The following is a 12,928-nucleotide window of genomic DNA, read 5'->3' on the forward strand; positions in this document are numbered from 1 at the left end:
CACACAGCCTTTATATGTCAAATATAACCTCTTCCTGAAAAAATACATGTACCCTGTCTTGTAGCCTTCCTTCTAAAGGTAGAGAGAACATTAGACAGTGAAAACTAACATTGTTCAGTCAGTTCAAAGATTGTGTCAGTGTCTCTTATCTCTGAGCTGGAGGATATTGTCCAGTCTCTGCGGGTGGGCGTTGTGTGAGAGCGTAATAAGACGTTTCCACACAGCTCGATGCATCAGTGTGGTGAGGAGCTGGGGAACTGGGATTGAAAACAATGGCAGGTGTGTTGTGAGGAGTGCCAGGAGAACAGTTAGTCACACTATTTAAATGCCTGACATTGACCTGCTCTCGCAGAACAAACAGACTCAAACATTTGTTTAACTCTGAAGCACAAGTAGCTGCATTTAGAGAGCATCTCTCTCTCTCTCTCTCCCTCTCCCCCTCTCTCTCTCCCCCTCTCCCTCTCCCTCTGTATATTTCAAGCACGTCTTCCCCTTTTATCGCAAGAGTTTGTTCGTCTGCATAAACTCTGTGGAATCCAAACTCTGAGTTCATCGCCCAGACAGTGAGACTCAGTAAATCTACTTATCTTATTCATTGTCGTTTGTTTTGTTTAGTTTAGTTTTTTTTACTGGGACTTATCATTTCGGAGAAGCTCTTAAAAGACACCATTAAAGGCTTTGGCTGCTGACATATCCACTTCAGATCAATGAGCAGTCATTCTCTTGTTACACTTTTTTTCTTCCATGAGAGCTATTAAACTATCGATAACGACCAGCCTAAAATTTGGTCCACGTTATTAACAATCCAAGGTGTCAGAGGAGAAATGTGCCGTAACACTGCAAATGGAAATGGATGGTGTTTAGGGGTGTGTACAGTTTGCCTCAAAAGCTCAAGCAGGGGCGAATAATCGGGGCTAGTAAACGGAAAAGATCGATAGGACCTGCTTAAAGGTCTGTCGTGACTGTTGTGTACGTTCCTGACTGTACCAGCAGCAGGTCAGGGGAGGGCGATTTTGTCAGGGGAAAAAGAAAGGCGCATAGAAGTGGATTGCAAAAAAAACACATCTGTCCCGCTCCTGTGTTTGCGTTCCCTCCCCACGTTCTAAAAGTGTCTAAATGACAAATCCTCAATTCCTCCTGCACATCCAGAGAGCTCGAGCGGGCCTCTTCCACTTTAATCAACTCGGCACTTAATTAGGATGTCGAGTCCATTCTTGTGTAACGGTGTGCTCTGAGTGGCAGTGCACAGAGTCTTCACCAGAGCTCTGACAAGATTGCCATCTGTCAGTAGACAGGAGGGAAAAAAAAGAAAGAAAAAAAAGCCAGTTTGAGTTGATATTTCAAATCTCCATTCCAGCTAGGACCAGCTGAGTGACTGAATCGAAAAGAAGACTTCTTGTTTTGTTGCATTTAAAACAAATGGATTATTCCATCGCTACGCATAAATGCTGACAGCAGTTTAAAACTACCTGTAAGTCTCAGATATCATTCCATTGTCTGATTCTGTTATTGATCTGTTTATCTCTGTGTGTCACTTCACTTTGTGGATATTAAAAACGATCCTTTTGATGCTCACAACCTCAGACAATGCGTTTAATAAAGGCAGCCCGAATACTCATATCGGTGCAAAATACATTGGCTTGACATTGACGTGTTTGCGGTGTTGCAAAACCAGTAAATGCCCAAAAACCTTTCTGCACAGAGAGATCAGATTAACTATTTCCTGCCCGATTTAAAGGTTCAGAAACCCTCTCCGTCCGCATCTGTGTCTGCGGAGAGTTTCTTGTGCTTGATCATTAAATCCATATGACAAATTTATAGAAGAAAATTTATTTTGCCCCGACTTTGCTAACTGACATGTTCTGCCTCAGTTATGTGTTAGAAAGAAAACTATTTATCTTTAAACTCCCATTGACTGTCAACGCAGCAAGTCAATAACACTGTGTAAACAATGAATGCCAGACTTGCAAAAAAAAAAAAAAATGTATGAAATTGTTATAGCAAGACTGAAGATGAATTTAAAACAAGTTGCTCAAAAGCTTGTAGACAAACAGTAAGCATAGACTATTTGAAAACTTTAATCACCTGTTAGAATGCAAAATTCTCTCATTTGTGGGTTACCGCGGTAACCAGTCCCGCTGACATTGATGTTGACGATCTTCTGTCTGTCTCTCTCTCTCTCTTTCTCTCTCTTTCTCGCTCTCTCTAAAAGGAAAACAAACAAAATCGTCTGTCATTTTAACCATTTGTTTAGCTTTTTAATTTCATGTCCATTTATTTAGTTTTGAATGCCTCCTTTTAGTTCAACACACGCCAGTCCTCACACATTTGCTTCATTTATCAGCTTCTCGATTTCATCAATCTCCTTTCTGTTGCTCTGAGATTAAAACCACCAGACTCTGATGTTAGCTGCCGCGTAGAAGAGAGATTTGAATATGAATTACTTCCTTTTTGCATTATCGTTGGAAGCTGTAAAATGGTCTCATGGTTATGATCACATGCTAGTCAAGATAAAGGACTCACTGGGGATCCACCTCGGCCATACTAACGTTCTTTCTATTAAGTTTTTCTTTGAACACTGGCTGCGTTTTCACTCATTTTCAGTCCAAATCTTATACTTGGCTTTTTTCAGAGGAATTTCTGGGATAAGCCAATGTTCTGTCAATACAAAAAAACTTTATTTGCATTTGTGAAACATGCCAAAGATAACAGTCTCTATAAAATTTGGGTGTCAAGAAGCCTGGTATAAGGCTGAGGTATGCCAGATCATACAAGAACTGGACTGACAATCAGTGGCAACGGTCTGTTGGAGTGAGGAATCCTCCAGAGCCCGAACATCAACAATACTGAAGCTGTGTGGGAAGCTTTGGGATGTCCTTCAAGAAGCCTGGAGAACTATTCCTGAAGACCCCTTAAAGCAATGAAAAGAAAGCCTCTCTAAGAGCGTTCAGACTGTGTTGGTGAATGTCCGTGGACATGTCAAATACTGACTTTCAAACGGTTTCTGACGCACATAATCTGATTCCATTCACGTTTTTTTTCGTTTCAATAAGTCAACGTACCCGTTTCCAGTTTTTCTGGCAATACAAAGAAACGAGGGGCGGGTCAAGACTTTCGCACAAAACTGTTAATCGCGTGTAAAATAACAACTGAGTCTGATTGGGAAAAAAAAAAAAAGAAATATAACCGCATACATGTGAACACTAGTTTAAACACTAGTCATCACAGGCTTCATCCCAGTTAATACCAGTGATCAAGCAGCGGACATGCCGCGTCTGGCAGCTTGCCGGGGGTGATGCTGTTCAGTGATCACACTGAAGCTGATAAACCTCTAATTTGCCGTAATGAACACTCTTGGAGATTAGCTTTACCTACAAATTATTAACATCATGTGTCTCAGCTTAATGTTTTCGATGTGCCTTGAATAATCTTGCAGCCATCCAAGCAGAGCTGCAGCACTTTTTCCCCTGTGGGAGGAAATATGATGGGGAGCCCTTGGTGCCCTTGCCCAAGTTCATTCGCCAACATCCAAGCAGCACTGAATCTTGCAGCGAGGGATGAACGACAATAGCTGTGGAACAATGACAGCAGGGGGTCGAGTGGGGAATGGGCCCCTTGAGCAGGCTGGAGAAATCGAATCAAATTCAAGTAGCAAGGAATCGAGGAGTAAAGGCGGCACAATTAGCACCATACTGTTGGTGGGGATTAAGATTGTAAATGAGGTCAGAGATGCGAAGATTGTTTCTGTCAGAGGGAGGTTGTCTAGCTCACTTTGATATTAGGACATGATATCACATGGGAGGATGAAGGGCAGATATGAGCCGAGGAGCTGGAGGAGAGATGGGTGGAAGGAAACAGACCGTCAGCAGTGGCGTCTGATCCACCATTGATACCAGCTCACGTTATTAGACTCATTTCAGCACTGTCAGTCTTGTGTGGTCTGTGAGTCGGTGTGATGTGTTTATCGGGACTCCTTCAGCTGTTTGAGCGGCTGCCGGCGCATCGCCTGCAAACGGGAGCGAATGGGATGCCACCTGGGAGTGTCTGACATCTGAAAGCTGGACTGTCTGCTTATTTGACCGCTGTGACTTCCTCCCCTGCAGCCCTGCAGGTGGGCCGAATAACAGGCGGTTCACAGAGACTGACCTACTTTCTTCTAACTGTCCAAAGTGTGCATGACGGCATGCTGCACACAACAGGCCCCCACGGTACCTGGGCTGTAAATATTTGATGTTCGTTGTGAACGGCCTGGAGTAGCATGTTTGTTTGCTTTATGTCCAGCGTCAGATTACACACGCACATTTACCAAACCTATTGTCTCTCATGGAGGATCTGAAATGACAGGACTAAAAACGGTCAGACAGTTAGAAGATCACTCTCTGTCCCCCAAACCAGCCGGCAGGATACAGGATGCAGTTAGTGGTGGTTACTGGACTGCTTCTGAATACTCTACTCGAGTTTCCATTGCTGTGTTTAAACAATGCGCATAAAAAATTGTGAATGGAAAAGGTGAAAACTGGAAAAACATCCACTGATGGTGCAAAACCATTTCTATCTTGTTTTTTCTCATTTCAAATGAGACTTGGTGCTCATTTGAGGGGCATGGAAACCACTCTTTGAATCGCAACCAAGGTTTGTTTTCCGTCAGGTCCGCTGCTTCTATTGTGTCAGGGGTGTTTCAGGCTACCCTCTGGCACTACTACGCAGCCTAGTTTTACTTGCTCCAAACTGGTCAATGGAAATGTTTCAGACTCACTGTTTTTGTCAGACTCACTGGGAAATCCATTGAATTGGCTTGTTTTAGCAGGGGTACTAACTTTAAGAAGAAGAAAGAAAGAAAAAAGAAAAACTGTTTAAAGCTGCTTTTGGTGTAGAAACGGCATAAGCTGTTTTCTTGCTGCATTGTGACACAGATCTGTATGTACCAGTGTAATTACATCTTCACTATTTGCTCAGTGGTGGAGGTGTGCGACCACTAAAACATGGGGTTGAGCTATTAGCAGCGATGCCCCCAACTGCATCAACCAAGCTCAGAGTAAAGCCTCTCTGACACTGAAGGTGGTGCAGACCCCCTCTTGGTAGCGGACAGATACTGAAAGTTGAAAATGACAAAAGATATGTTGTTCAGAAAACTAGTCCCACATTCGGCTTCCACCCCAAAAAAAACATCCCTACTATCATCATAGTAAGAAGAACATTGAGGTCTCAGATCATAGCACGTGCAGCAGTAAATGGTCACATGATGTGGGATGTGCATTACGATGCTCCCTTTCTGGTGCTCTCACTGGACTGTGCACTAATGCTGGTGGAGGGAGGGATTCTGCAGACTGTGTAGTCGAGCACTGAGCTGGCTGGAAACAGGAATTGATATTCTGGGCAATCTTAGCAGTTTTCTTTTTCTTTTTTATAGATCTTTTTCTTTTTTTTTTTGCATCCCGAGTCGTGTTTCAGATATGAATAGCCATAGGAAAGACAGAAGGAGAGTGCTGTCAAAGTTCCTGAGAAGCTCTCCCAGGCTCTGCTCCATAAATAACAGATGCTGCTTCAGAGGGAATTCACAGCGGTCCGTGAGATACTGTACGCTGCCCTGAGTGTAACCTCACCGGAGACTCTGCTAACTGTTTTTAAACCAATCATAGCAGCAGCTATCATATTAACCAGTGGACAGGTTATTTCAGCTTCCTCAGATCTCCTTACTGCTCTCAGTATTCTGGGAAACATTTTTATCTCAAAGGGCACAAGATGTATCATTTGCTGTGTGCATTTAACCTTCTCCTCTTCCACCCTGCTCTATGGTGAGATGGATAGTTTCTCTGTCTGCAGGTTTATCCACTTTTGTGGACTTTTTAGACCAATAATATTCCAAATTTCCCAAAGAAAGGGCTGAAATCCCTCAGCACGGCCAGTCGAGATGAAAAGCCACCTAGCTGCCTTGGAATCTAAATTTGACATTTTCTTTGTTGAGTTTTAGTGTTTTTTCTCAGATGACATTTAATTAGTGTGGCTCTGAAGTGCAGCAGCCCAGTGAAAGTTTGGTACTTCCTTTACCTTTTCTAGTACTGAGGACTTCGTTGTTGCACCAGAGCAGAGCTGGCCTGCATCGGCTGTCTTTATGAAGGCGCATAGCTTTGCTTTGGTGTTGCCAAGAAGAAATTTGCACTCCCTCTTGTAGACTTATCACCTGAGTCGATTTTGAATACACAGGCAATATACTTGCATGAATTCAGCGGGATATTATTACTCTGTAATTGCATTTATCTTTTGTGCTGGAAATCAAAACTATTTTTTTTAGCACAACTGATAAATTACAGTTTTATACCAGAAGTGTGAACTCACTGTGAACATAAACGTGTTGTCTGAAACAAAACCTGGGGTCAGATTATGAATGCAAGCGAAGTGAAGAGGCTGCTGAATGAAAAGTGGAGCATCTTGTGCCCTTGAGCACCAGCGATGAGAGATAAATCGCTGGTGACCTAGTACTAATGCATCCGGTGAAGACGATCATATATTCAGTGTGGGTTTTGATAAAAGTGATCATGAAATTTGAATCCCGCCGGGAGCATTTATGCTACGACTGTTTTGACGTAATATCCCTCTGAAATATTCCTCTTTTTGCTTCCTTTAGCGGGATAAAGCGATTTACACTATTGTCCATCAGTCTGATATGAGCTGAGTTTTCCTGCATGTATGTCCAGTTCCTAGTTAGTAAGCTTTAGATGGGGGGGAAATTTCTCATTGTGTTCTCATTTTGCCAGTTTTCATTGTGGCACCAGCAGCTGCAAGAGTTACTTTCAGATTCGAGACTCCTTTAGTGATGAGGGCTTAGGCGCTCCCTAGAGACGAGTCACTTCAATGGCTTTCTCTGTGGTTGCATTCACACTACAGAGAGCAATGCTGAATTGAAATACCCGCCACCAAGCACCATGAAGCTACACCACAGATGCTTTTCCCCATGCTGAGAAAGCCCCTAATGATCGTACATCACAATTGTTACCGTTGTTTGAGGATACACATGTGCCCTCATTCAGGTGTCGCTGCTGGTGCAGAGAGAAGCTCTGTTCGCAGAGGTGTCACCACACAGACAGTATGCTGGTGGGATGTGCGGATGGATGCCAAGGACTCTCTGTGCTGTAGGATAATATTTGAAAGAACTGAACTGTGTATTTTTTTATTTTTTTTAGCTGCAGATTGATGTGTGATTTGATGAGTCATTGAGCTCCACCTTTTCTTGCCCTTCCAGGTTAATTGCCAACGTCAAGACCTTCAGTAAGATGAGGGTCTGTGTATTTGATGTGCATGGAGAAGAAGAAAAATAAAGCTTTCAATGAAAATAAAGCTTTTTCAAGACAATTTAAAGGAGTCCAGTCAACTACCATATTAGCAGAGTATTGTGTTGCTGAATTATACACTGACACAAGCAGCTAGTGCCATCTGGTGTATGAGCAATCAGAGGAGGCCTCGCTGTGCCTGCAGACTGAGCGCACACACATACGCACACCTGCCTATAGGCATTATGTATGCAGGCACTGTTAAGTTTTAAGTCTTCAGCCTGCGCTGCTGCTTAATAATGCATCACCTTCCAGATGTATGGCTTGGTGGTTTGGGTATGATGGTCAAACTGGCCCACGTATCCATGAACAGATTCAGCCACAGCTGAGGTCTCATATGGTGGATTAGGCAGGCCAAGAACTGGAATGAATTAATCAAAACGTGTCTTGATCCTGAAAGGCAATCTATTGAAAGAAAATGAATGCACAAGTGGGAATTATTTATATCGTGCTGTAACTGGTTTTGGGTTTTGATAGCCTAATCGGAAGGGGGGGATTATTTTCAATATCGAATCTGCATTGCGGTGGAGTGACCAGATTAGTGCTTTGTCTCGGTTTCCCTCGGCGTGTGAGTGTAGGTTACTGAATGCTGTGGCGTTCCTGACTGCAGCTTTCACATACGTGAGCATGACCACCTAAAGACAAGGCGGCAATTTCTGGTATTACGCAAGCTCGTCACAACTGAGGTGTGAGAGGAGGCGGTGATTATCCTCCCATTGCTTTCAAATCCACGTCGCTCTTTAAAGAATGCTGAGTGCCCGCAGTAGGTGGGAGTGTGCAAACAAAGAATTGTGAGTGCACCACTCACAGGGGAAGACATGACATGGTCCTGTTTTATACATTTTTCACACTTCAAATCCAGCATCCAGGCTGATGACTTATCTGCCATTTAGCACAAATAATACAAAATGTCATTAGATAACCAATTTTCTGATTTGATTTCTTTTATGTCTTTGTAAATTTCTTATATTTGGGTTTTGCTTGTTAAAACAAGCAAAGTTAACCCATAATCCGTCTAAGGTTGAGGTGATTTGAACAAAGGGTTAGCTTGATGATCTTCTGACTGATGTGAGAGAATATCCAGCTTATTACAGTTAAGATGATATGCGTTCCAACTGGATTTGCCATATTAAAAGCCATCCTCAGCTGGCAAAAGAGGAATTTGAATAAATCATTTTTAAGCTGAAAAAGAAATTAGCTTGTGTCTGAAGTATTCTAATAAGTGCTTCCACTTCATTTTGTTGATATTCAATTATACTGTATCTTTAAGCAAATCTGGAATACAGCACTTTACAGGAAATGAGAGCAAGGGGTGTCTTAAAATGTTGCAGTCAGCGTTCTCCGAATGTGCTATAAAAGTATCGTTAAACCAGAAACGCAAGGATCCCTAAAAACACAAATCTCACTGGGTTAATCAAAGAGGTCACTGCCAACGCGTTGATTCTGGCAGGTGATAAGAAAGTTGGCGTGCTGCATTTTCCATTTAATATCTCATAAACCTTATTCACATTCTGTGACAAGCCATAAGGTCCCTACAGTTGAGTCAGCAGGCCGTCCCAGCTAATTGTGGCGATACCGTTAACTGTTCTTCACAGGCTCTGTCCTTAGTTTACTTTATCCTAAGGAGCAGGTGGCTAGTGGTTCCTCTGAAAACGGTAACTTGTGCTACCCTGCCTTTTTGTGTTGATAAAGTGAAGCTGGAACGTTTGTTCTCTTCTACTTAGGATCCTTTTATTTTCTGTCCTGTCCTCTAGACTGGCCTCATGCTGATCTAAAATTATCATTTTGACACACATGTCCATTAACGCCCCGGGGGAGTTTATCATATGTGCTCCTTTCGACATGGGTTTGGTGTAAAAGAGCCCCGTTATCCGTGAATGATTGCATGCATGATTGTGTGCGACTACATTATTTCGTCTGTGGTCACTATCCGGGGCAGCAAATTACCACAGAGATGGATGCACGCCCTGTTTAAATAAGTGGCGGAGGTTTCCACTCCCTCAGTAGGGCACCATGAAATGGGAACTATGTCAGCAACATTATTCGTCAGCATTGATGTCTGTTCAACATGTAGACACACTGCAAACTCTGCTTGGTTCCTCTAATGTAGAGTTAAAAGGATTTGTTCTAAGGAAGAAGAGGCTTTTAAACAGCTGTGTCATTTTGTGCCCAGATTCTGCTGCACCAACAAAGCTGAATGAAGAGACGGTCTTTATGTGAACTGCTGTGATTCCTAACCATCTACATCGGCCAATATAGGCTTTGAAATGAAATATCAGCATATCAGATATTGAGAATATTTCTTAAAGTTAATTTAGAATGTTCTGTGGGTAAGTTTTTTCCAGTAAATATGTGTTTGAAAAACATATTATTAGTTTATGTCTACCTGTGGGGCATCACTATGAGAATAAGCAAACTAATTGAGGAGCCAAAATTAAGTCACACGGACTTGAACCGACCGAAATATTTCTCTACTGGCCTGAAGATGAAAAACATCATCCCTTATTAAACTAAAGGAACTTGCATCCTGTTGTTCAGTATGCAAACTCATCTTTAAATCGGTGTAAAAGAATTTATTCTGAAAATCGATAACATCAGATTTGCAACTACTGTATATCCCGAACATTGTTACTATCCTGAAACTTCGACAAAACGGAGCTTAATTTGGGACTCCAGTTCCACAACAGGAAAGACGTGATATTCCGTGCTAGTAGGTGGAAAAATGTGTGTGTACATTAGTATTTGGATCATTATTCAGACCAAATGAGTTGGAAAAACTTGACTGATTGCATATTGGTTAAAAAAAAACAAAAAATATTATTGTGCATCTTAAATCCCAGAGGAATTCTCTGCAGTTGCTATTGCAGACTGTATGTGAAGACATTCAGTACATTTACATGATGATAGAAAAATTCCTATTATTGTGCCAGCTCACTTGTTTGAGCCCCGTTTGATGTGTAAAGTGATAGGTCATCGTAGGAAAAGCCCAATGCTACCAGTATGTATGGGGAATTCCAGTTAAATGTCCATGTTAAGCTATAACCGCTGCTCAGTTTAAAATCAATGCGTCCTGTGTTTTGTCACTTTCCACATAACTCTTAAAATAACCCCGTCTCTTAGCTTCTTCTTGGCTGACCAACTTTGGCTGTTGTTCTGATCCACCCTCAAAGCAGCTCTGCAAACAGTTTAGGAATATGTGTGACTGTGCCGGAGGAGGAAGAGGAGGAGGAAGCTAATAAAGCCCACAAATTTCTGCACATTTATAGTCCAGACTGAAATGAGAACGAGAATATGATTATGTTGCTGGAACATAACACTCCAAATTGAAAAGGTTACACATACATCAGGCGGTGTATTGCTAATGGGCTGAGCTGGTTGTGTGGTTGAGTGTCGGTTCCCTCCCCGTGCTGTCTGATGTGTGCCAGCACATTTATGTGAGGTTGTTATACAGTTTCTACTGCATAAAGGTGATTAATCCTCAATGCACATCAGTGTCATACCTTTAGTACATAATACTAGATAATATGAGGAAGGACCTGGCAGCACACATCCTAGACTGGTGCAAAGCCTTTTTGTTGGCCATTCAATTTTCTTCAACAGCATGTGTGGTACAACCTACTGGGCCTCTGCTTGTTCATTTACTACTCTGGCATGAAGATTATGAATCGAGGAGGGTTCTTTAATAGAAGGAAAGTGCACAGGTGCACACGAGGGATATGATGATGCACAGAGGAAGTTAAAGCGCAGTGCAGATGAGACCTGATGGAAGATCAGAAGCCGGCAAATAGGGATTCAGTGCGAGTTAGATGGATGGAGGGAGGGAGGGGGAGAGAGGGAATTCAAGGGGCAACCCCCCTTTGTAGACGAGGGATTCCTATACTGCAGTGATCAGCAGTCCTCCCCTCTCCTCCTCTCCCTCACTCTCAAGGCTTTCTCTTTTCTTATCCCTCCCTCTCTTTCCTCTCATCCTACCTCAGTCCCAACCCCCTTCCATCCCTCTTATTTGCTGCCATCTCAGCTGCACACACACAGATAAACACACACACACACATACCAGAGTCACGTTTCAGTGGTGAGGGATAGTCTGCTGCATGGTACAGTATTCGCAGCGCATGGTTAGAAACGCAAAGCGCACTCCAGCCTTCATTTGTCTCTATCACTCGCCTGCTGACCCTCCATTTATCCTCACATTTTCTCTAAACTATCTCTCCAAACCACTCGCCCTCTTCCAGCTCATGTGTCCATCTTCTACCTCAAAGCCCATTTCTTTGTTTCCCTCCCTTCCCGTGCTGAGTGACATTGATTCCAAGGTTGGTGTGCCATTGACTGCTGCCCCTCTGTTAAATATTTCAGGCAGCAGTTCAGTGGCTGCATGCCGAGGGAGGAGCGGGAGAGTTTGCTCAGTCGCTCTGCAACCACTGCTGACAAACAGGCTGGTGAACAGACGGCTGCACACACACACATGCGCACACGCACATCTACGTTCACGCATACATGTCACCCCACAGATGGACGTGCTCTCATGCCCGTGCCGTATTTGCATATGTTTTTGGATGCTGGCTGCACTGTGTCAGGGTTGCGTGGATGGTCGATGGTGAAATTTGTGTGTATTTCGATTAAATCTTTCCTCCTGGCTTCAAACGGCAGAAGTTAATGAAAGAGCGAAGCAGTGCTGGACCACTCTCTGCAGAGTGTGCAGTTATATTCCAGACGGGCCAAAGAGCCCTTTCTCAGCATGTCAGCCTATCGGCAGCACTAATCACTGTTTGTGCTCTACATGGTTCCGCGGGGCAGCAATTGGGATTCTCAATTACAATACAATCACACTCAGCCGAGCGGTGGCATTTACTTTTGCAAATATTTTCAGAATTCTCCAATTTGTTCTTCATCGCCCTCGGCATTAACAAAGTTAAGCTGTCAAAGGTTTTAGTTTTCTTTTGGGATTTAACCAGAAGAGCACCTAAACTGTAGGGCTCCCACCTTTGGGGCCCCTTGCTGAGCCTCAGAGAGGTTTGGATAGCGTTGCGATGGATTGCTGATGCCCCTTTGAAATTCTGCTGCTGAGTTGTTGGGGATAATTTTTCTTTTAAATGTCAGTGTTTTTAGTAGACGGCCATCCCTTCAGCATTGTCATCACTCGCACTTGTATCTGTCTGACTTGTCGGCACCGGCTTTGTCCATTTGAGATGGCCGGGCCTTGATTGACAGCGGGATGTTCAATCGGCAGCAGTTGACTGACGGCTCAGTCTGATCCTCAGGGCCTCAGCTTGATGCTGGGGTTACACGGAGTCCCACTGCAGGGCTCCTGTCTGACAGTGAGAGCCTGCACACATAAATGAACACAAACACACCTGCGTCCTCTGTGGTATTTTTCCTTTTGCGGTCACAAAGGAGAAGCTGTCCGAGCTTTAAATGTCTGCTGCTCCGGCTCACCTCAGCATTGGGACCATATAGTAAATCGGATATTGCAACACAAGTTGCATACTGTATACAGAGTGAGTGCATCAGCCTGCTGCTGGAGGCAGGCAGGTCTGTGCCTGCAGAAAGTAAAGGGTTACTGAATGTTTTTAATGATGAGATCCAGTTGCCAGGAAAGTGGA

At 43.4% G+C, this 12,928-nt stretch overlaps 1 protein-coding gene across 2 annotated transcripts in view; it reads left to right on the plus strand.

The window, feature by feature from the left end:
* mcu (mitochondrial calcium uniporter) overlaps positions 1 to 12,928 on the plus strand; it is a 46,690-nt gene that overhangs the window by 27,330 nt on the left and 6,432 nt on the right. The gene's annotated exons all lie outside the window — the stretch shown is intronic.

This window comes from Odontesthes bonariensis, chromosome 2, assembly GCF_027942865.1.
Source record: "Odontesthes bonariensis isolate fOdoBon6 chromosome 2, fOdoBon6.hap1, whole genome shotgun sequence".
Classification (NCBI taxonomy): Eukaryota; Metazoa; Chordata; class Actinopteri; order Atheriniformes; family Atherinopsidae; genus Odontesthes; species Odontesthes bonariensis.